The 25205-nt window shown below is 36.2% G+C and overlaps 1 pseudogene across 1 annotated transcript; it reads right to left on the reverse strand.

The window, feature by feature from the left end:
- Nucleotides 1–1242: 1242 nt before the first annotated feature.
- On the reverse strand, nt 1243–12795 carry LOC309638064 (bifunctional 3'-phosphoadenosine 5'-phosphosulfate synthase 1 pseudogene; annotated as a pseudogene). The gene has a single exon. The product of its transcript is annotated as a bifunctional 3'-phosphoadenosine 5'-phosphosulfate synthase 1 pseudogene (transcript).
- Nucleotides 12796–25205: the final 12410 nt, after the last annotated feature.

The raw sequence follows: 25205 nt of genomic DNA on the forward strand, positions 1-25205 counted from the left end.
GAATGGAATACTATTGTTCAATGAATCAATAACATTTCATAGCTCAAGTCAAGTAATTTTAAAACATAGTTTAAATAAGTGGAATTCTTTAAACCTCAGGTGTTGTATTTTTTCCTCTAAAGCATGGGGAAAATGAGTTTGAAGTATGTATTCAACAAATAGGGGGGAAAAGGTTGTAGCATTTAGTTTTAACTTTTAAAAGAACCATAAAATATGTGTTTTAAGTGAGCTTATTTTAAAAAATAAAATTCATTGAATAAATACTATGAGCAATAAGCTCAAATATTTTTATGTCATATTCTAGATTTAGAGCAGAGTACTATAGAATATTTATATTGATGTGCATTACTCTTAATCCTCTTTGATTTAGTACCTCACATATAAAGACAAATTTGAAGATTGGCATGTAATGCTTTTCATATCATGTTTTTGCCAATGGAAACATGATGATTGTATATTTTTTATGTAATTGTTAATGACAAACTTAACTATAATATGATTTAAAAGTAAAATCTATCTTTATATAGTCTGTAGTTTTACAAACACAGGATTTTCTGTTCATTTGCACGCAAGAGGCAGCTATAAATACTTTGTACATTTGAAGTGACAAAACCAAGATGAGAGTGGAAGTCATAATTGTATTCCTTTTTCTTTTTATTTTAAGCAACAAAACAATTTCATTAATGTATTTATTTGGGGATAGCTTTATTCTACTAAGAATATTTTGGTAATTTAAAATTGCAAAAACTATATATCTTTTCATAGACTAATATGCTGGATCATCATATTTCCACTAACCTTTTTATGTGGCTGTCTTAGGAACACTATTTCCTTAAAATACCTGCAGGATATCGGCTACATAAAGAAAGACAAGCAACTTTAAATGTTATTTATTCATCCACGAATAGAGGCTGTAGCATACAACACCACAGTTTTTGTTCTTTGATTAGCATGGGTGCTTCTGGTGACCCTTACTAATGTCTGCAAAGAATGTGAATGAAAGATGGGAATAGACAATATATTCAGTGCACTGACTTTCCCTCGTAACCTTCACCACCACAGTTTCATGACTTTGCTCCATCATGAAGTATAGGGAAATAAAATACCACTTTTTTTTTCCCTTGGAAGGCTTTATTCTATTGTTTATTTTTGCTGTTGTTGATTTACAGGTGAAAAGTAATCTAAAGTAATTTTTAAGATTTCTGGTCTACATAGAATGATTTTGATACCATAGTACATTTTGAAGGATATTTTTTGTTACCTTCCTTGAATCTATTCTCCCCTTCTTCCCATTTTTGTTTTTGTTTTTAACCAAGAGAATCTTTATATTTAGGGAGGAAATCTGCTCCCTCCTTTTTTCTAGCCATGCAGTTTGGGTGAAATTGAATGCACGTCCTGCTTCAGGGGTGGCTCTTTGTTGTCTAAAATCAGAGTACAGACGGTCCTCGACTTACAATGGTTTGACTTAAGATTTTTTGGCTTTACGATGATGATGCAAAAGTTATACACATTCGGTAGAAACCATACTTCAAATTGTGAATTTTGATCTTTTCCCAGGCCAGTCATATGTGGTACAATACTTCCTCATGTTGCTGGGAAGTATTGAGGGTAAAAAACCCATATACTTACCACCGTTCTGTACTCATAAAACCATTCTGTTTTTCACTCTCAGTACAGTATTCAATACATTACATGAGATGTTCATTATTTTATTATAAAATAGGCTTTGAGTTAGGTGATTTTGCCCACTGTAGGCTAATGTAAGTGTTGACCTGAAATAGATAGACTCTCATATATCTCTCCAGCAAAGATGGGTTCAGATAAGCAGGGAATTGCAATTTGGAGTCTGCAAAGATGGCAAACCACTTGCAAGCACCACTTGCTCCCCTCCCTCACATCCCCCCCCCTCCACCCCGGCCACAAGGGAGGGAGAACACTTCTATAGAGGAGAAAAGGAAGTTGGGAGGGCCATAGTAAACAAAGAGTCCTTGACTTTTTATTGGCTGAGTCCTTTCCAGGAAATAAGAGAAGTCTTTCTTCTTCCTTTTGTACCTGGGTAGGGCCTCAAGGCATGAAAGCTCTTCTTTCTGGTCTCTCAACTCTATTTAATTGAAGTTTCTGTTTATTACTTTTTACGTAAGTTTTCTGACCATGTTTAAGATAGGCTAAGCTAAGCTATGATGTTTCCTAGGTTAGATGTATTAAATGCATTTCAACTTTGACATTTTCAAGTTATGATGGATGGGATGTAATCCCATCACAAATTAAGGAAGATCGGCATTGTAATCTTGTCACAGTGGTTGGATTAGGGAAGGACACTGTCACCTCTTTTTGTTTATTGCTATATTTAGTTTGCTAGCATTTTGTTGAGAATTTTTGCATCTATATTCATAGGGGATATTCATCTTTGGTTTGCTTTGCTTTTTAAAAAAAGAAACCAAAATGTTTAATTTTACTGAATAAAGAAAGTTTACTCAGGGTTTATGCAGATCATAAGAATGCTTAGATTATAACAGCTGAAAGATCCACAGCTGATTGGAAGGAAGGAATAAAGAAAGTAACTTATATTTTCACTGCCTAAACAAAAATCTAATTGCTATAGATGTCGTGTAAAATTTCCCAAAAAAGGTCTAGCCAAATTTATTTTCTAGTGGATTCTTTTTCCTTTTTTCAGGGATGAAAAATAAGATTCAATGTGTATATTATTGATTATAACTAATATCACAGCTTGAAAAAGTCATGAGACAGAAGCATAAATATAATATTAAAAAGGCAAGATTTTCAAATTGTATTAAAGGTATATTAACCATAGTAACTGGAAAAGATATATTAAACTTAGCAGTGTACCACACAGGTTTGAAATAAAACTCATAGGGCAGACCAAAACTGATGCTAATTAAGGAAAATGGTCTGTTTTTTAGAAAGGGTGTCCAGACAGACACCACTACAAAGAAATGCCAACATTAACTATCGGTCCCTCCTGTTCCTTAGTGAAGTGTCAAAGATAGAGTGTCTGAGTTAACAGCTTAAGGTTTCTCCAAGCATCTGTAGTATTATCAGCACGGTCCAGGCCTTGGGAGTCCTGACACTTCAGGAGGTTTCTGGCCTTCTTGGGCAAGTCTGCACATTTGTGTTCCTGAAATAAATTCAAAGTCTTCATGGTGTTCAGAGTCATGGTAGTCTATATGCTTCTTTTTCTTGTTGTAAACTGTAACTTGAAGGGAAACTATTTCCAAGGTGATTAAGCCTAGGGCCATTGTTATCTCTTTGCTGTTATGAGTTGGTTCATAAAGACCCTTCCCTGTTTTCTGGATGAGACATGCCAGTAGAGTCTCACCCAACAGTATAAAAGTTGATTCCTGCGACCATCAGTGTTCCGCAATGCTACTGGACCTCAGTTGGTCCATGATGGGGTATGGAAAGATGGCCACCACTGTTGTTTCAGGATTCAGGATTTCTTCCTCTAGCACTACAGCCTGTTGCTTCATGTGCCACTTCAAAGGAACATTATTATTTTTTGTCCAGCCACCAAGAGGGTGAAGGAGAAAGACAGGGCACCTGTAAGCCCCTCTCTAGAAGTTGCTTTTGAGTATCCTGTATTAATGGAGCATGTCCATTGTGGATTGAGTTTCATAATTAAATTCAAAGGCAGCATCAGCCTTCGTATCTTTAAACATCTGCTTTAGCTCAGTAGGGGTGAAACAATACTGATCAAGATCATCATTCTAATGAATTTGGTCAAAGACTTGAAGATCTCCTTCAATCAGCCAATCTCCTTGTTCCAAAACAAATCTTGATGTAGGGGTGGTCCTGAATGTTGTTCCTCACTGTCTAGTACAGTGTTCCTCCTTCCTGTGTTAAAAAAAAGCTCTGGATTGTGAAGAAGAAGAGCTGCACAGTGACCCTCCTACATCAGAGCAAAAGCTGTCCAGATGTCCAGCATTTATCTTCTTGAGTAGCTGTCAGAAATATAGGCACTGACAAATTAATGATGTCCCCACCCAGAAGATAATCAAAATGAAGGCACTGCAAGTACGCCCCATTTCTGCTAAAGCCATTCAGTGAGATGCGCCAATCTTTTGCCAAAACCTGCACACACTGCACAACCACTTTGTTAATTTTTAATGCTGATAATGTTTCTCCATCTGTTCTTGCCAAATGAACTTTATTTTCTGGCCCACACAAGATGCCACAGGTACAATATCCCATTCCCAAAGAAGTTCCATAACTCTTACTGCACACAGCCATTTATGTCACAGGAGTCTGCTTTCAGCGTCAATTCAGGGGCTTTTGGTTTTGTATATTCAGAACCAAACCCAGTGAAACATTTAATTTCTCTAGCCGATGCTTTTTATTAGAGTCCTTTGATAACCTCTGCTCACAAACATGCAGAGGTGCATTTAACAAATACTTCAAAAAAAGGCAAACTTGTACCCTCCCGAATTTGCCTTGTATTATTGTGATCTTGAGTATAAGGCGATATAAAACTTGTAATCCACACTTGTAACAGCTTAACAACTTCTGCAACTCATCCAACATTCTTATCCCTGTTCAGTACTAAAGCCAAGGTTTTTATTGAGACCTTGATGAACGTTGTCACCAACCAAAGTATAGCACGGATAACCTGGCAAACCAAGTATTCCTCCAAAGCCATGCTCACCGTGGTTTTTCCTGCTCCAGATAAGCCTGTTAGCCAAACTGTGCAACCAAAAAAGCCACCTCTGGTCTCTACCACCTGACCTCTTGTTCCTGCTGACATGGTGAGCTTGATAGGTGGTATTAGGTGCTCTCTGCCTTCCCCGGTTCTGCATGTTATTGCTCAGTATGTCTTTCTTGTACAGGTTCCCAAGAACCTTCATGGCTGTAGAGAGTGTACAGGGTGCCGGGGTTTTCAACCCCCAAAGGTTAGAAGGAGGAGGGGAGGCCTGTGGGGGTGGAGCAGAGCAGGAAGGTATGCTCTGACCTAGGCACTTTATGCTCTAGATTCTGGTTGTGTGGCTTGTTGGCTGTACCTCTGATATGGGTCAGGGCAGAGGTATATGGGATTTTTTTTTTTTTCTTGTGATATCTTTGTCTGGTTTTGGTATCAGGGTAACACTGGCCTCATAGAATGGGTTTGAAAATGTTCCCTCTTCCTTTATGTTTTGGAAAAGTTTGTGAAGGATTGGTATTAATTCCCATTTAAATGTTTGATAGAATTCATCAGTCAGTCTATCTGGTTCTGAGCTTTGCTTTGTGGGAAGTTTTAAAATTACTATTTCATTCTCTTTGTTAGAGGTCTACTCAAATTTTCTATTTCTTCTTCAGTCAGTTTTGGTAATTTGTGCTTCTAGGAATTTGTCCATTTCCTCTAAATTATCTAATTTATTGACATAAAATTGTTTATAGTATTTCCATGTGATACTTTTTATTTCTGTAAGTTTGGTAGTGATGTCACCTTTTAATCACTATCCTGTAAAGGTAATCATTACCATGCCTTATAGGGTAAGCACTTCCTTAAGCCTATATTCCTAAACACTATAGTTTTAATTGTTCTCTGAATTCCACACAAATGAAATCATATGCAATGTATTCTTGTCTGGCTTCTCTTGCTTTATTTTATGTTTGTAAATTTATCCCTGTACCTTTAGTTTGTTCATTTCATTGCTGTGTACTATTCCATTGAATGAATACAGGCATACCTCATTTTATTGTGCTTCACAGATATTGCAGTTTTTAGAAATTAATGGTTTGTGGCCCTGTGTCCAGCAAGTCTGCAGGTGTCATTTTTCCAAAAGCATTTGCTCACTTCATGTCTCTATGTCACATTTTGGTAATTCTCACAATATTTCAAACCCTCCACCAGAAAAAAGATTATGACTTGCTGAAGGCTCAGATGATGGTTTTCATGTTTTAGCAATAAAGTATTTCTAAATTAAGATTTTTACATTGTTTCTTCAGACCTAATGCTATTGCACACTTAATAGACTATAGTATAGTGTAAACATAACTTTTATACGTACTAGAAAACCAAAACATTCGTGTGACTTGCTTTATTGTGATATTCACTCTGTTGCAGCGGTCTGGGGTCAAACCCACAGTACCTCCCAGGTATGCTTGTATACAACAATTTATTTATTCAGTGATATTTGGTTATTTTCTTGTTTTTGGAATATTATAAAAATTGCTGCTGTTAATGTTCTTGAACATGTGTTTTGTTTCTTACAAACATGCAATTATGTTGGATTATACATAGGAGTGATCTGCTGAGACACAGGATTTATGTCTGCTCAATTTTAGTTGATAATGCCAAAGAATTTTCAATGTAGTTATATCAGCTGATACTCCCATCAGTAGTATATAAAGATTTCCACTGCCTTATCTCCTTGCCAAAACTTAGTATTGTCATTAAAAAATATCTTTAGTCATACTAGCTTGGTTACAGTGGTATCACAGTATGGTTTTCATATGCATTTTTCACAACAAAGTTGAGCTCCTTTTTATATTGTATTGTCATTTAGATAACCTCCTTTGAAAGTGCCTGTTGAGGCCCCTGCTTATTTTTCTATTGTGCTGTCTTTTTATTAGATCTGTAAGAGTTTTAATATATTTAGATAAGTGTCCTTTACTGGCTATATATGTTGAAAATGTTTTCTCAAACTGTATAGTTTAATTTATAATGTATTTTGATGAATAAAATTCTTAATTTTAATGCAGTTAATATTTGATATTTCCTTTTTGGTTAGCGTTTCTTGGTTACTTGGTTAAAAATATATCTTCCTACTTATAGTTCATGATAATGTTATGTTCTAGATAATTAGGTCAACTACTCACCTAGAATCAATTTTTATGTATGGTTTGAACTAAGGGTCAAGTTTTATTTTTCTCCATATTGATATACAATTAATGAAGCATCATTGACTGAAAGAGCATCTTTCTCACACTATTTAGCAATACTCCACATGTCTTAAATCAATTGTCCACATATGCATATGATTTAATGTGGCCCAAAGATTTGAAGGAACAAGGAGAGTGAGAGATTAACAGAATCTGGAGATGGAAAGACAGCTGTAGCCATAAGAAAAGGCCACAGGACAAGAACTATGACCTTAGAGGAACATAGCCCCTGAAAGGTGTGGTACAATAAGGAATAAGCAGAGAAAAGAAAAATCCCAATTTTTGCCTCTTGTTTCCCCTTAAACTCCTGTTCAGTTGGAACCCAAATGGAAACCAGAAAGCAAAGGAGCTTGTTGATGCAATTCATACCTGGGACATAGCCCAGGTAGAAAGGTGAAGCAAGAACAAGAATGCCAGATGGAAGATACCTAGCACAGCCAAGTACATTTGCCTCTCAGCATCCTCTCCTCGTTTGTCCAGGTGAAATATTTGTTTCCCCACTACAGGAGACACCCAAAATGTCCCCCCTGAACCAATGTCTCATCATAGAGTAGGTCAATGCAATCAAAATCCTACCTGGAAAGTAATGTTTAGCCACCACCGGTGTTCTTCATATAAGGTAACAGCAGGAGGGAGTGGGGGAGTGTGGAGGGAGGAAATGGGTGCAAGAGAAGCCACTAACTAACATAAAACATAACTACTATATCCTCTACTTCTATAGTTAGACATGAGGCTTAAGTTGATAAAGGTAGCTGCCTTCTTCCACAGCCCATTTTATGTTTCCATTATTATCCATCTCAGCTGAACAGTGTTATTTATTTGGTGGGATGGCCCAAACCTCCATATCTGTAGGCTCTGAATCCTTGGTGATTCCATATTTACTGGGTTGTCCTAGTTTTCCATAGTTCAGAATTATTGAGCACCAGGAATATGTAGATGCCTTAGTGAATTATCTGGCTCCATTCATAGTTTGTACCTAATGGGTAGCAGTAACCCAATTTCAACTTTTAATCATGATGTGTCATCACAGACTATGCAGTGACACTCTTTCTGTCTGTTTGTTACATGTCATGAGGGTCTGAAATTTTAGAAGCAGTCTCAGCTTTTAACTCAATGAGGCTATAACTGTGTGTCTTGATGGATACAAAGATCCACTACTGGACACCAACTTTCCTCTACTGCACACTAACATTCCCCAAACCGAGTATGAAGGGAAGAAAAACTTTCTTTGGTAGTTTATTGATATAATACTGAGAGGGACCATTTTCACCTGTAAAACTTGATTCTGGCCGTGGGAGAGTGGTACTAAGTATTGGCTGCTAGTTTAAGAACATACTTCATACTCTGTGCTAGAACCCCAGCATCCCATGATGTTGTTTTCTAGCTGATGCCATAATTGTGGTTTCAGCAGGCTATTTCACCATTCTGTTTATCCATCTGCTTTCTGATGGGGAGACATGGTAAAGCCAGTGAATTATGTAGGCCTATGTCCATTGGCATATATCTTTCATTGTAATATGTGTCACCCCTTGTAAGGTTATATTGTGCAGAATGCCATGGCTGTAGATAAGGTATCTGGAAGGATGGTATTGGTAAAGTGCTGTGGACAGTAAAGGGATTTCTGTATCTGAAATATAAACCTATGTCTGTGAGGACAAGTCATTCTCTCTTTCATGACAGAAAAGTTTATTTTAATCACCTTCCACCAGGAAGCAGGCCAGTCTGCCGAGGAATGGTGTCACATGGAGCTGCTTGTGGCAGGTGGACCACTTGGCATGGTGATATTAAGATCAGGCTTTATGAGGGGAAATTCATGTTACAGAACACATGACTAGCATTCGACCCTACTCCTCAGAAACACTCTGTACATCGGTCGTTTGAGCAAGCATGGGGGTGCCTGGAGAAAGACACTTACTGATAGCCACAGGGAACAACACCTTGTGCATCTGACTATTGAAAGCATTCTCCACGGTGGATTTGTTCCTGTGGGAAAAAAACTCATACTCTGTATTCCTTCTAAAAGAAGTTCTCTATGAAACGCTCTCATAAATCACTACTCTAACAACTTAATTCTTTCCATGTCCCTGACCATTTAGACAACCTGTTGCCACTGCTCATGAATCAGTATATATCTGCACCTAAGGCTATCTTTCCTTCCATGCACAGTGGACAATCAGATGTACTACCTCAATTTCTGCCACAGGAAATATTTACCCTCATTGCTGTCTTTCAAGGCTACCCCCGAGTTGGACTATATTAAAGTCACTAACGACTTCTAGCTTAAATTAGCATACTAAGTAGGTCTACCTATAGACATAGTTTTGTTTTCTCTTCTCCTTTATTGGTCATAGGGTAGGGAAGTCCTATGCAGTTCCACATGTGGGTTGTTGGAGAGCTGATAAAGCTGTAGAAGTACCTTGGGAATTTGAGCCATCAGCCAATGAAGTTAACTTGTGCCTTCCAAATCTGTTTGGGCAACCAAGTTGAACATACCATTTCTTTTTTACAATGCAATGCTTATAATGCACATCTAAGTTGATGGTTTGATGAACCAGATACCATCTAGTCTATAGATTACAAATCACTAGGGTTCCATAGACAAAATTTTGGGCAGGCCCAGAGCCCAGTAGCTAGTCAAGAGCTCCTTTACAAAAGAAGAATTGTAGCTAGCATAAGGGCATTGCTTCCTTCCCAAATCTTAGTGGTCTGAGCTGTGATTCACCTATTAGACTTGTGCAAAACTTCATATGATATCCCTGTCGGCCACAGACAATTTCAATGCCACTGTGTCCAAAAAATCATAATTCAATGAAAAGGTCAACTTGCACACAGAAGAAACTGAGAAGCCTAACAAATTACCAAATAAGGTTTATGTTTCTTCCCAAACACAAAGAAACTCAGCAAGAACTGTGCCACTTTCTTCATGGTGGTCAATACAATTTGCAGCAACTTATTTCTCACTATGGAGAGAATATCCTGACAGTCCTTAGACTATTGGACCCTCTGAATATGGTATGCTCCTAAATTTTCATAGTCCTATTTCCTACCTTCTGGCATGCGTATGTCTTACTAAGGCATCTAAAGTGCTTGCCACTTTGTGTTCATTAGATTCAGTTAGCATAAAGTCACAAATGGAATGAACCAGTGTCATGTTCTATGGGATATCAAGACGATCAAGGGGACTCAGGGCTATGTTATGACAGCACAAGAGAGTTGACATAACCCTGAGACAAGACCATAAGGTTATACTGTTGTACCTGTGAAGGCAAACTGTTTCTCATTATCTTTGCTGAAAGATATAGAAAAAAAGCCGAGTCAGTCAGGTCAATTGCTGCATGCTAGCTGCCAGGGGCTGGGTTGATTTGCTCCATTAAAGATATCACATCCAGAAACGCACCTATGATTGGTATCTCCACCTGATTAAGTCTGTGCTAATCGACTTTCATTTTCCATGACCCATTTGTTTTGTGAACTAGACATACATTAAAAGAGATTGGGATATTATAAGAATACTTGGTCTTTTTGAAGGCTTTGCTAATCTCTAATAATGCCTTGGGGAATGCAAAATTTCTTTTGGTTTACTTTTCTTGACAGATGTGGAGGAAGGTGGGGAGTTCCATGGGATTCATTTGGCATTTTCTACCATAATAGGCTTCACTCAGTTTCTACTCCTTCTCCACTAGTACTTTGATTTTAGTACAAGACAGTTAAGCCCTGAGCCTGTGCTGCCATGCTACAGCCCTTATAACCAGGCTTTGGGTTTAGTTTACATCGGTACTTTACCTGTGAATATGGAAGATGAGAGACCCTTCAGAGCTATTATTAGGGCTTTATGACTTTCAGCTCTGATTTGGATTTAGAAAATTTTTTCCTGAGTAATCTTTATGGGGTCATCTGAAGTCTCCAGCTAATCTCATAATCATTATAATCATTATTGTTGTCAAAGTAGTCAGTTGACATAGCCATTTGTTCTGCCAATGTCTATTCTCCTGGTGTACTTCCTTCCATGCCACCAACTGAAGGACCAGAGGGCTAGTAAGAGTGGGAGGCTGTTACTATTCCTAGGCCTGAAAGGGCAATGGGAAGGAATGAATACTAGAACTAGAAAGGATAGTTGTATAGAGAAGGGTAACTGACAAGAGCTATATAGTTTTTAGTAGAGGAACACAGTCACCCACTATAACACAATGGAGAGAAAATTAGGGGAAAAAATACCTAAACTCATTCTTTCCCACCCTATATTATCCTATCTCCCAGTGGCCAAAGGAAATAAGAAGCCAGAGGACAAGGGAACCCATTAAGGCAGTCCCTATAGATCCACCTCTTGCTGTACAGAGCAGAGAGAAGGGTGGATTTGGCAGGGCAGAGCTATCTCATGCTTCCCAACTCTTCAACTGGCTAACTCATCTTTTGTTTCTTAGCTGACATGTTATTTCCCCAAAGAAGTTTTCCTAAAGCCCTAAATACAGCATTATAAAAAGGCTCAACAGTCTTCTCTTTTAGCACACTGTTGTTATTCTTGATAGGCCTTATTACAGTATGTATTTATATATAAATTAGTTGAGTCTATTGGTTAAGTTACATAATGGCTCACTATTTTATATTTTATTCTTTCATATTTGAATACCTGGTATCTTACACATAGTAGATACTTATTAAATATTTGTTGAAAAAAATAAATGAAATAATTAGACCTATGTAATCTATGACCTAAACCTCCACACATATTATCATCTCTTTTGGAAAATGTGTTCTCAAATGTAAATCATTGACATTGCCACAAAATTTGTAAAACACAGCATACTTGTAAATCATAACCAATCTGTGTGCATCGTTTGTACCCTACCTCCTGTGGTAGCTTAAATTACTTTATAGCAATTTGTGTGCCTTCATTTGTTTCTAAGTTCTACTAAGAATTATAATGTGTTTTTCTTACCATTGAATATTACCATTGAAGTATTGGTATAACAATTCAGTCTTGGGAAACTAACTAATATTTCTGGAGAAATGAAAAAATGTTTCTGGAATTCTGAAAGATTTTACACAGCTAATTGATACATTACAGGGAACCCAGAGAAAAATGTGGAATAAGAATGAAACTAACAACTAACAATTAAACACTATGGTGTGTGCCAGACAGAATGCTGGATGCTTTATATATATTACTTAGTTAAACTTGGGACGTCAACACAGTAGATAATTATACTCCCATTTCATGGATTGGAAAATATATCTTTAATTAGGAAAGATGATTCACAAGAATATACTTAGTGGTATCAAACTGGGAGCCAAGTGATTGAGCAGGTATGAAATTAAATGTTGCCTGGTCACTAAATATTGTTATTATTGTAATACTTCAGTGCCAATTGACACCAATGCTGAATGTAGCTTCTGTAATGGCACTTATCCAGTGTGTGAGGTTTATTATGGAATGATGTCAGTATCTTCTGTCATCAATTTCATAAAAAACTAACTTAGGTTTTCTTTGGTGGTTCTGATATATTTCAAAAAGATTAAGTGTGTTACTGTCCTGCTATACAGCTATGGGTAGCTCTAGCTGGTCAGTCTTTGGCAATGTTGAGGCATTTTACCTGGGTAATATAATGGTGTCACAGCTTCATATATGTGCTTAGGACCTGCAGACAACATCTAGTGTAAAATAATTCAAGAGAATAAGATGTATCAATAAAAGAGCTTTGTGCAAACTGCCACATTAAATATTATTTTAATGGTTCAAAACTTTGACCATTAAAGTTGAGTTTTAGCTCAAAACACAGAAGTTCTTTAGCACTAAAGCATTGCTCTAAAGAGAGGTCGAGATTTTTTTCTGTAAAGGGCTTGGCAGGCATATTTCTCTGTCACAACCAGCCAACTCTGTCACTGTAGCATGAAAACGGTCATAGATAATCTGTATAGGAATGAATAATCTGTATAGGAATGAATATCTCAATAAAACTCTGGAAAGCCAAAACCTGAATTTCATATATTTTTAATGTGCCATAAAATCTTCTCCTTTTTTTTTCAACCATTTAAAAATGTAAAAATCACTCTTAGCTCATGGATGATACAAAAGCAGGTTATAGGCTGGATTTGGCTCATGGATCGTAGTGTGCTGACCTCCTGCTCCAAACAATCTGACTGGGACAGAGTTTGCCTTTTTTAATACCATTTAATCTACAGTGTGGCAAAAATAGCTAAATGTCTACCATTATCTTGTGCTGTGTCTTCCATGTGATAGCCAGATTTTGGAAGCAGCTGCCCAGCCAAGATCTTTACCTCCACCCCCATCCTGCAACCCTGCTTTTATTCAGAGCTAGATGACTGGTTCTCACCAAAGGAATGTGAGTGGGAGTAATGTGTGTCACCTCTAGGCCAGCGCACTTAACTGTAATATATGCAGTGTAAATACGTGTAATTGCATGTACCTTTTCAGATTAGTGTTTTCATTTTTTCTGGGTATATACCCAAGAGTGGAATTGCTGGATCATACTGTAGTTCTATTTTTAGTTTTTTAAGGAACCTCCATACTATTCTCCATAGTGGCTACACCAATTTACATTCCCACCAACAGTGTACAAGTGTTCCCTTTTCTCCGCACCCTCTCCAACATTTGTTATTTGTGGTCTTTTTGATAGTAGCCATTCTGACAGGTGTGAGGTGATGTCTCATGGTGGTTTTGAGTTGAATTTCTCTAAAAATTAGTGATGTTGAGCATCTTTTCATGTGCCTGTTAGCCATCTGTATGTCTTCTTTGGAAAAATGTCTATCCAGATCTTCTGCCCATTTTTTGATGCTTTGTGGGGTTTTTTTGGATATTAAGTTGTATGAATTGTTTATATATTTTGGATATTAATCTCTTGTCAATTATATCATTTGCAAATATTTTCTCCCATTCAGTAGGTTGTCTTTTCATTTTGTCCACCTTGCTGTGCAAGTGATTTTAAGTTTAATTAGGTCCCATTTGTTTATTTTTGCTTTTATTTCTTTTGGCTTAGGAGACAAATCCAAAAAACAATATTTCTACGATTTACAGCAGAGTTTTCTGCCTATGTTCTCTTCTAGGAGTCTTATGGTTTCCAGCCTTACTTTTCGGTCTTTAATCCATTTTGAGTTTATTTTTATATATGGTGTGAAAAAATGTTCTAATTTTATCCTTTTACATATAGCTGTCCAACTTTCCAGCACCACTTATTGAAGAGACTGTCTTTTCTCCATTGTATATTCTTGCCTCCTTTGTCACACATTAATTGACCATAAGTGCATAGGTTTATTTCTGGGATCTCTATTCTGTTCCATTTACCTATGTGTCTGTTTTTGTGCCAGTACCATGCTGTTTTGTTTACTGTAGCTTTGTAGCATAATCTGAAATCTGGGAGGGTTATGCCACAAGTTTTGTTCTTTTTTTCTCAAGATTACTTTGGCAATTCAGGGTCTTCTGTGGTTCCATACAAATCTTTAGATAACTTATTCTAGTTCTGTGAAAAATGTCATAAGTATTTTGATAGGGATTGCATTAAATCTGCAGATTGCTTTGGGTAGTATGACCATTCTAAGAATATTAACAAGAGCATTGAATATCTTTCCATTTCTTTGTACCATCTCCAATGTCTTTCATCAGTGTTTTATAGTTTTCAGAGTATAGGTTTTTCATATCCTTTGTTAAGTTTATTTGTTGGTATTTTATTCTTTTTGTTGTGATTTTAAACAGGATTTTTTTTTAAACTTTTTCTGACAGTTCATTATTCTGTATAGAAAAGCAACAGATTTCTGTATATTAATCTTGTATCTTGCAACTTTATTGAATTCATTTATTAGTTCTAATAGTTTTTTTTGGTTCAGACTTTAGGGTTTTCTATATATAATATTATGTCATCTACAAATAATTAGTTTTACTTTTTCTCTTTCAATATGGATTCCTTTTATTTCTTTTTCTTGTCTGATTGCTGTGGCTAGGACTTCCACTACTATGTTAAATAGAGGTGATGAGAGTGGACATCCTCATCTTTTTCCTGAATTCAGAGAAAAGGCTTTCATTTTTTTTTTGTTTGTTTTTTCATTTTTTTTATTGTTCTATATGATCCTAGTTATAGGTATGTCATAAATCAATTTTATTATGTTGAGGTATGTTCCCTCTATACCAACTTTGATGAGAATTTTTATCATGAGTAGATGTTGAATTTTGTCAAATGCTTTTTCTGTGTCTATTGAGATGATTATGTACTTTTTATCTTTCCTTTTGTTAGTGTGATGTATCACATTGATTGATTTGTGAATGTTGAACAATCCTTGCATCCTGGAATAAATCCCATTTGATCATGGTGTATGATCCTTTTTATATATTGTTGGATTTGGTCTGCTAATATTTTGTTGAGGATTTTTGCATCTATACTCATCAAAGAGATTGGCCTGTAAATTCCTCTTTTTAGTAGTGTTTTTTCTGGTTTTGGTATCAGGGTAATTGTGGCCTCATATAATGAATTTGTAAGTGTTCTGTCCTCTTCAATTTTTTGGAATAGTTTGAGGAGTATAGGCATTAGTTTTTCTTTATATGTTTGGTAGAAATCCCCTATGAGCTATTTGGTCCTTCACATTTGCCTGCTGGGAAATTTTTTAAATTACAAATTCAACTTCACTGCTAGTGATTGGTCTGTTTAAATTGTCTGCTTCTTCTTGATTCAGTTTGACAGGTTGTATGTTTCTAGAAATGTGTCTATTTCTCTAGGCTGTCCAATGCACTGGCATATAACTGTTCATAGTATTTCCTTAAGATTTTTTGTATCTCAATATCTTTGTGATATTGGTTATTATTTCTCTTCTTTCATGTCTTATTTTGTTTACTTGAGTCCTCCCACTTTTCTTCTTGGTGACTGTGGTTTAAGGTTTATCAATTTTGTTTATCTTTTCAAGAAACCAGCTATTGGTTTCATTGAACTTTTCTACTGGTTTTTTGGTCTCTGTTTATTTCCTCTCTGATCTTTATTACTTCTTTCTTTCTTCTGACTTTGGACTTTGTTCTTCTTTTTCTAATTCCTTTAAGTGGTAGGTTAAGTTGTTTATTTGAGATTTTTCTTCTTTCTTGAGGAAAGCCTGTATCACTATAAACTTCCCTCTTAGAACTGTTTTTGTTGCATCCCTTAGATTTTAGAGAGTTTTCTTTCCATTTTCATATGTCTTGAGGTATTTTGTGATCTTTGATTTCTTTCTTTGATACCTTGATTTTTTAGTATCATGTTGTTTAGTCTCCATGTTTTTGTTTTTTTCCCCATTTTCTTTTGTAATTGATTTCTAGTTTCATACTGTTAGGTTTAGAAAAAAATGCTTGATATAATTTCTATCCTCTTAAATTTGTTGAGACTTGTTTTGTGGCCTAGTATGTGATCTATCCTGGAGAACATTCCATATGCACTTGAAAAGAGCATGTATTCTGGTAATTTTGGATGTAATGTCCTGTAAATATCAATTAAGTCCAACCAGTCTATTGTGTCATTTAAGACTACTATTACCTTATTGATCTTCTCTCTGGATGATCCATCTAGAGTGAGTTTTTAAAAAAAGAAATTCTGATCATGCCTCTGGCTAACCTTCTTAAAATATCTGTTGACTTTTGTCAACGTGACTCTTGACTTTTTAGGATAAATCAAATCCCAAGGTTTTTAGTTTGGCTTACATGGTTTTGCAGGCCTGGTTTCCATCCTCTCCAGTCTCACTTCTGCAGTGATGATCCTCATTTTCTGCTCTTCAGATTCATTCTCCCTTTAGTCACTGGATCTTTTCATATGCTATTCTCTTGCTGAGAATGTTCTCCTACTCATTCTCTAGTTGACTTCCCTTCTTTCAGACCTTATTTCCATCATCATTTCCTTAGAGAATTGTTCTGCATCTTCCTACATCAGATATTATTGTTTATTATGTCATCTTGTACCTCTCGTTGTATCATTTGTCAAAGTTGAAATACTATACTTAACATGTAAATCTTTACATACATGAGCTATAAGTCTCCTGAAGATATGACAATGCCTTTTTTGTTCGTGTTGAAGTCTGTAACCCAAGCACACTGTCTCTCATAGAGTAGGTGATCAAAAATTTGTTGATTAAATGAATGAACAAATTCAACTTCCCAGATTTCTTATGCTATAGAGTGTTTTTAGTTGCAGAGTAATTTATATTTTGTATAAAGTCATGTAATCTATTTTCTTACTTCACTTCATAAGTCTTATGAATTATGTGAGCAGGTTCTTACTTACTTACTTCTCACAACTGTGGAAGCTAATGTTCAAAGAAATGGAATCTTCTGCCTAAAGTCACTGGTTACCTAATGGTGGCATTCAGAGCAGGGCTCTGGTCTCCTGATCATTGTTTCCTTTAATTGTTTCAAATTTTGTGCAGAGTTAGGTGTGTATAAGCCATAAAAATGAAATGGGCATGATCTGCATTCAATATTAAAAGTAAACCAAATGTCTAATGAAATTAATCTGACCTGCATAAGATATGCATAAGTGTTACTGTGTTGTATAGTGATTATGTACAGGTTCTAAGACATTTGGATAAATTACAATAATTAGTATTACTTTTCCTTAGGCAGAACCACTGTTTGGGACACTTGGGTACTCCAACAAATGCATAATCATAGTCAAGCGACCAGACCTGCTGTCTAAGACTCTTCAGGAGACAAAGACTACAGATAGCTTCCCTTTGATGAGGCAAGTGATAAGAAGAAAATAACTGTAGGTAAGGCTTTTAACTCAGAAGCTCCCGGAACATATAAGAAAAGAGGGGAGAAATGGATGGGTTGTGGAGGAGATGTGTTATAGAAGAGGCATAAAAGAGGGCAGTGCTGGGTGGAGAAATTTGAGTCTATGCATTAACTCTGTGTGGATGCTCAGGAATAACTAGTTTTCTCATTTTGAACAGGTCATCTTCATCACGTCTTTGGGGTGAAGATCCTTCTAAACATTTATCTAACATCATAAACATTGAATTGCAAGGACAGGCTATTTTTCACAAATGGAGCCTAATTATATGAGCTGGAAGCCCTGTAAATCTAAGGTTTAGTGAGAAATATGCTCATGGTCACTTGTTATTTGCTGCTTAATATTTGGCATTCAGTAGTCACCATTTTGATTCACTTAATAAACAATTACAGTATGCATTAATCCCTTTAGTATTTCCTTCTCCCTCTTTTCCTTTTTACAACAATAAAAATAGAATTCCATTTTTACCTGTCATATAGGTTCCATGCCGTTACCTCTAGGAGCTCAAAGTGTGAAATAGGAGATATTGATCTAGTAAAAATAGATGAGGCATATAGTCATTTACTAACAACTCACCCAAGAACAATAGGTGGTACATAAAAGCTAAGATAGATACATATACTATATAGATACATACTATGTAGAAATCTCACTAGCTCTACTTTCTGTGTCAGGAACTGTATGACTTTTCCTACTAAAACATCAGTATCTGGATGCTAAGGCCCATTTCTCTGAATGTCTCTTGTATAACAGATGGGATTGGTGGAGTATATGAGGGAAACTACTGCTCCTTTCATTTTTCTATTTATCTCCATGATGTGTGTATGTGGCAACGTCTTTTTGCATTTTTAGCAGGTGTTTGGATGAAGCTGGTTTCAAATGAAAAAATAAAAAGTCCAAATAAGTTATTTTAAATATTACTGCTGTAAATATATATGTATATGTGTGTATACATATATTATACTATATACATATATATGTCTTATCTTACTCATACATTCAAAAAAATTTGGTTGTTAAAAAATTTTACAGAGTGTTGTAAAATATCAACAAATAAAGTATTAGTGAAATAAATACAGACAATATCAAAATAAAATAATATTCAGATATAAATAAATCTTACTTTCAAAGGCCATCTTCATATTGTCTCAAGATTCAGCTGCTCAGTTTTAGGGGTTGTACATTTTATGAGCTCTGATTGGTAGTACTTAGACATGACAATAAAAATAGTAATTTCATTTGTAGATATAAACTGGATCATTCATCTATCCATTATGAAATTATTCAGCCCTAACATGTGCATAGCAACAACATATTAGGTATTTAATCAGGAAAGACAAGAGTTGGATTTACAAAAGACACATATAAAGTTTCATTCTTTGAGAAATTATGACAAATTCAACATTGATTAAACATATGGACAAATGCAAGGTAATATGAGAAGTAATAAAACATACACACACACATCCACATACAAACCCATTAACAGCAATAACCATTGACTAAGGACTTATTTTATCTCAGGAACTCTGCTACATGTTTTATCTGTATCATCTCATTTAATCCTCAGAGAGACTCTGTAAGGAAAGTGTTCTCTCCATTTTAGTTATAAGGCAATTAAGCCCCAAGGAAGTGAAGTAACTAGCCCAGGGTTACACAGGATCGCTGACCCTGGATCTAATCCCTAATCTTCCAAGCATCAAAGTCCGCAGAGGTCCTCCCTGACTGGTAAAAATGACACATCTAAAACCTGAGGGGAATGGGTCACTTCCCAGATGACAGCTTAGGGTCAATTTTTTCTTTGTTTCTAAGATCAGAGTAGCCTTTCTGGAAGAGGTAATATTTGAACTGCACTTTAAGGAAGGTTATGGATGTGGAATGGAGTTGATGGTAAAGAAAGATATTCGCAGAGCGGGCCAGGAAGGCACTAAGCAATGTGAGAAGTGGGAAGTTAAGGCCAGGGCCTGGCATTAGTGTCAGTACGCAGAGGGTTGGGTCAAGACTGGAGAGGAGCTTGGAGCAAGTCAGGATAGATGGAGTGGTGGAAGAGCTCCTGCAGTGAAGTGTCCTGGAAATGAAGGATCTGGGGTGGGCCCGGGGGCATGGATCATGGCTGTTCACAACGTATGTGAGGCCTGGACTCAGAAAGCAAGAATCAGTAAAGGGGGACTGCCCCGGGTCAGAATCAGGAACATTAATGCAAGTCACTGAGTTTTCACAGGAAATCAAAAATTGAGTATAAAAACAAATCATAAAGGGAAGAAAAGGATAGAACTAATGTTTATTCAATGTCATCAGTCTTAAACATTATGTTAAGAGATAGCATTATTTCACAATTGTTGCATTATTTACTCCTCACAACAAACCTTCAACCCATATATTGGTTTTTTAAAAATTAATTAATTAATTTATTTTTGGCTGCGTTGGGTCTTCGTTGCTGCGCGTGGGCTTTCTCTAGTTGTGGTGAGCGGGGGCTACTCTTCTTTGCGGTTCGCGGGCTTCTCATTGCGGGGGCTTCTCTTGTTGCAGAGCATGGGCTCTAGGCTCACGGGCTTCAGTAGTTGTGACTCGCGGGCTCTAGAGTGCAGGCTCAGTAGTTGTGGCACTCTGGCTTAGTTGCTCCATGGCATGTGGGATCTTCCCAGACCAGGGCTCGAACCTGTGTCCCCTGCATTGGCAGGCGGATTCTTAACGATTGCATCACCAGGGAAGCCCCCAACCTATATATTGTTATTCAGAAATGAAGCAGATCAACCTCAGAACACTTAAGGAACTTGCAAAGACCCATATGTCTAGTATTTAGTGAGGTCAGGATAGACACTCCCATCTATATGCTTATAATGCCCACATTTTCCTAAATAGCAAACATGTATTTAGCATGGAATATTGGCAAGGGACTTTCTGAGCAGGGAATACAAGAATGTGTAAGTTCTTGCTCTCAGAGGGTATACAAACTAATCACACAACTCAACAGAAAGATGTCAAACACTCCGTTTTACATTTCTTTCACCAAGTAGAGTCACAACTTTTGTCCTTGAGTAGGAGACCACTGACATATTTGTTTGATCTAATCATTCAAATATTCCTACATAAAAGGTTTTCTTTTACACACATATTCTTTAAAATGCAGTTACATCCATTTTGGTAGATGGCTTTCTTTTCTTATTTGCAACTTCGTCAGTGTAATCTCATCTGGGGAGGCGATCAGTATCTACTCTGTGAAGTTGTTCCAGAGGCCTCCCCCCTCCACTGTCTCGTGGCATTGAGTAATAGGACTGACACCCATATTATTTTCATTACTCTGTCTTTGGGTGATGTTTTTCACTACAGGTCATTGAGCGAAGCAATATAATTGGCTCACTGTTAAAACTTTCCCTTGAAGAAATAGCTCAAAATCAACAGCAAACCTAGCATCACCACCTTTGGATTAAGATTGTTGTTCACAGAACTGAAGGGAAATAGAATGATTCTAATACATCATATAAAAGAATGTAACTCTATGTTGAGTTGTATTTCCACTAGGGCATATCTCATAGAGATATAATTTTAAAATAAAAAGGGAAAAGTGTAAAATAAATTGTTTACATGTGATACTATAAGAGTAAGGAAGCTTGAATCCTCATGTCTCTTTGAAGTATGGTACATGATCTGTAAAACTTCACAATTTTTCTTCAAACACAAATTCCTTTTGCTTTCACCTCCATACATTCATTTTAGAAAAAGAGTCATTAATTCTCTAGAAATCTGAGTGTTTGACATAGTGATATAAAATTATTGAATTTTAAAACAATCTCCAATAACACGGTAATGAAGAAAATGAACTTGAAACCATTGTAGAATTATAGCAATGTCTTGCCAAAATTTGTTGGATCCTAGACTATTGGGAATTAAATAAAAATAAGAACTTCAATTTTCTCCTACATACAATTAAGTTTAAAATAAATTAAACTATAAGTTTCCTTCTTTTTACTTGGTAACATTTGTCACACCTTAAGAATCTTCCTACTCAGTGTTGACTTGTAGCTTCATTTTATGACTCAAGGTGATTACGTTTTATAAGCTCATTGAGCAAAGTCTTCAAAATATTTACAATTTTGATTTACGTGCATGCGTGCATACACACACATATGGTATACTCATTCAGAGGTGGTTCAGTTCAAAAGAAGTAGTCAGAGAAAATTGTCACTTAGCCACAAATCCATTACCTTCATTTCCCATTATTTTTTTTAAACTCCTATCTGTATCTTCCCCTATCTATAATCTTCTTTCTTTCCCTTTAGCACCAAACTTCTTGAAGGGGTGTACATACCTGCTATGCCCACTTATTTAGTCTAATGAAACTGTTCTGCCTAAGGTCCTAGATAACATTTACTTTTCCCAAACCATGTGACACCTTTTTCCTTGAACCCTCAGGTTTATTTAACACTTTTAAGCAACATTCCCTACTGAAACTTCTCTCTCTCTAAATTTCTATGTTAACACTTTCTCAGAGGTTGCTATTGTTTCTGGCTTCTTAGTCTTCTTTTAATCTCAACTTTGACTTCTTGTTCTGTAAAATGTTGACATTCTCAAGAGCTGTGCCCCCAGCCTTCTGCTGTCCTCTGTATATGATTCCTGAATGAGCTCACTCCCACTCATGTATTCAATCACGATTTACATGTCAAAGACCCCAAATGAATATTCTTGTGCCATGACCACTCTGCTGAGACCCAGAGCCACATGACACAATTGACTTATTACTAGGCTTCTCTACCTAGCCACTCCGTAACCATTCCAAAGTCACCATGAACAAAACTCACCCCAGTAATTTTATATCATATATTCTCCATCATTGCTAATGTAACTTAGCTTGGTGGCAACTAGGCAACTTTAGGAAAGTCATTTTTCATCTCTAAGCCTCAGTTTCCCTATATGTAAAATGAAAATAATAGTAATTTCAATAAGTTTTTAAAAGGATTTAAAATCAGTTATTATGTAATCCACAGTAATGAATGCTAACCACATAGAAGTTACAACGGAATGAAGCAAGTGTTAACACTGTCCTCATTTTATAGCAGAGGAACACAAAACACAATGAGGTCAAGTAAATTGCCCAAAGTTATCTAGCTAATTTGTGCTCAAGCAGGATCTGAATGAAATCTGGGCCCAGAGCCTGGCCTTTTAATTGCTCCACTACTCTGTACAATCTTACATATAACGTATACGGCACAATCCTTAGCACTTACTAGATGTATCAAAATCACAGTATGGGGAGGAGGACTTAAATGTTCTGGAAATCTGTATTTTAAAGAGCTGCCTGGTGAATCTAATATTCAAATAGGGTTAAGAACCAACATAGTAGGCTCTCAAAAATGTTTGTTCCTTTTATCTAGATGAAAATAATTGAATCAGTTTGACCCTATGAACACTTTTAGAATTGCTGTAGCCATTAAGCCTAAAGTACCTTTCAGAAGGGCTCTGTTAGAAATTCATTTTTTGAAATGACAATGCAAGAGCAATAATAAAGACACACACATACATAAAAAAGCCCTCAGTATTCATACAACCAGAGGCATTTAATACACACATTGTGTTTTCATTTGTATTGCACGATTTTATCCTTAGGAACAAGAGTTTTAAAAATATTAGACTTCTGTATAACCCAGAAAAATTACTTTCCTAAGATCATTCAGCTGCTGTATAGATAGTCCATCTGGCCTAAAAATGCTTCATCTTACCTTTCCTCATCTACCAAATCATGTGCTTTCTCTCCCGGTTATCAACATTTCCTCCAATTGTTTCTCATATAATAAGAGTAGGATATTTCATCCTTCAGCATATACGTGCAGAAAAACAAAACAGACTAAGTACACATAAACCTGATGACAATACAGTAAATTCTGTTCTCTTTTTCAAGAGTCCTATTAGTGTGTATATGTGTGTGTTTATATATATATATTATGCTCACATCCAGTACACAGTTTATCATTCAGAAATAGCCAGATTTTTGTTTTGTTTGTAGTAGCAAGATATAATCCTTCCTAACACAAACGAAAAGAGAATTCATTGGAATAATTTGGGGTGTTTCAGTGGAATAAAGAAATGTGTATATAAATGTATGATCCAAATAGAATGGGAATCGGGGATGTTATGTGTTTGAGAGTTCATCAGAAGGCCACAGGATGAACCACTGCAATCTTTCTTCCCAACTTGGTGTCATTTTGATTTGGTTTCAATGTATCTGATGAGAACTTCATTGGCTTAACTTAGTTCTCACACCCATCAATTGAGTAGAGCATCTATTGGTAGTTCCGCCAAGACTGTACACAGTGGAGTAGAGGTGAGTCTTCCAAAGGAAACTGGGGATGCAGCTAACCAGACAGAAAGAAGTTGGATAAGGGGTACTCCAAAGTTCAAATGTCCCCTCTCGTTCATAATGCTAGTTAGAAATATCACAATTAGTGCTAATGTAAAAATGTATTATATTGATTTTTTTCATTTAGTGTCTTCTAATTAAGGTTCTTAAACCTTAACTGGATATTTGCAAGTAGCTTTAAATGGCTGTTTATTTGTTCTACTTATTGTGTCAGAAGTACCTCTATGGTTTTCTCCTTTATAGATAATTCCATTAGTTTTAAATATCTCTAACTGATCTCAAAACATTCTGATCACCATAGGAAAAGACAGTTGTTTTCTTCTCAATATCTGTTCTCCTCTTGAACACATGTTTTCATGTCTCTTACAAAACTGTATTTCTCAACCCTACTGTAACCTTGAGACTAAGTTCCGGCTAAGTTGATGTGCTGTTTCTGGAATTTCTTTTTGATGAAAGGGATATGACCCTTCCCCTGCCCTTTGTGAGCTGAAGCCATATCTTGGACCATGAGGTTGAGGGACACATCCTGGGGATAAAAAAGCAGAAGAACAGCTATTGCCTGGGTCCCAGATGACTATGGAGCTGCCATACAAGCCATAGACTAATTACAATGGGACATTTAAGTGAGAGAGAAATAAATGCCTATCTTGTTAAAGCCATCACTATTTGGGGTGTCTATTATATAACTATGTGTCCTCACTAATATACACAGTTAGTATTCCTAATACAGCATACTCATATACACACATATTAGATATAACACTAAACATATATATACAGCATACTCATATACACACATATTAGATATAACACTAAACAAGTGATATTGATTCCAAGAACGGTAATACAAAATTCAATCTACCTTCTTCATTGTCACAACATGTGTTGATCTCTGTGTCAGTGTGTGTTTTCTAAATCCATGTGTGTGTGTGTATGTGTGTGTGTGTTACTATTTACATTTTCTAAGCCTGGACTCAAGACTATTTTGGAATCTTAGAGGAGAGATTCTAGAGGTTAGGCATTAACATTTTAAAATAGCAATGCTTTTGTTCCTGAAGAATTATATTTTAAAACACACTGTTTCTTTTATATGAAAGATCGCCTGAGTAGGATTGCTATATCTGAGAAGAAAATCAAAACCCTAGATTTCATTAAAGAGATTTTAAATCAAGAGAGAAAAACTGCTCTGCATCACAAAATTGAAGGATTCTTCAGTCTGGGTG

Source organism: Balaenoptera physalus (assembly GCF_965194825.1).
Source record: "Balaenoptera physalus genome assembly, chromosome: 1".
In the NCBI taxonomy this organism is placed as follows: domain Eukaryota; kingdom Metazoa; phylum Chordata; class Mammalia; order Artiodactyla; family Balaenopteridae; genus Balaenoptera; species Balaenoptera physalus.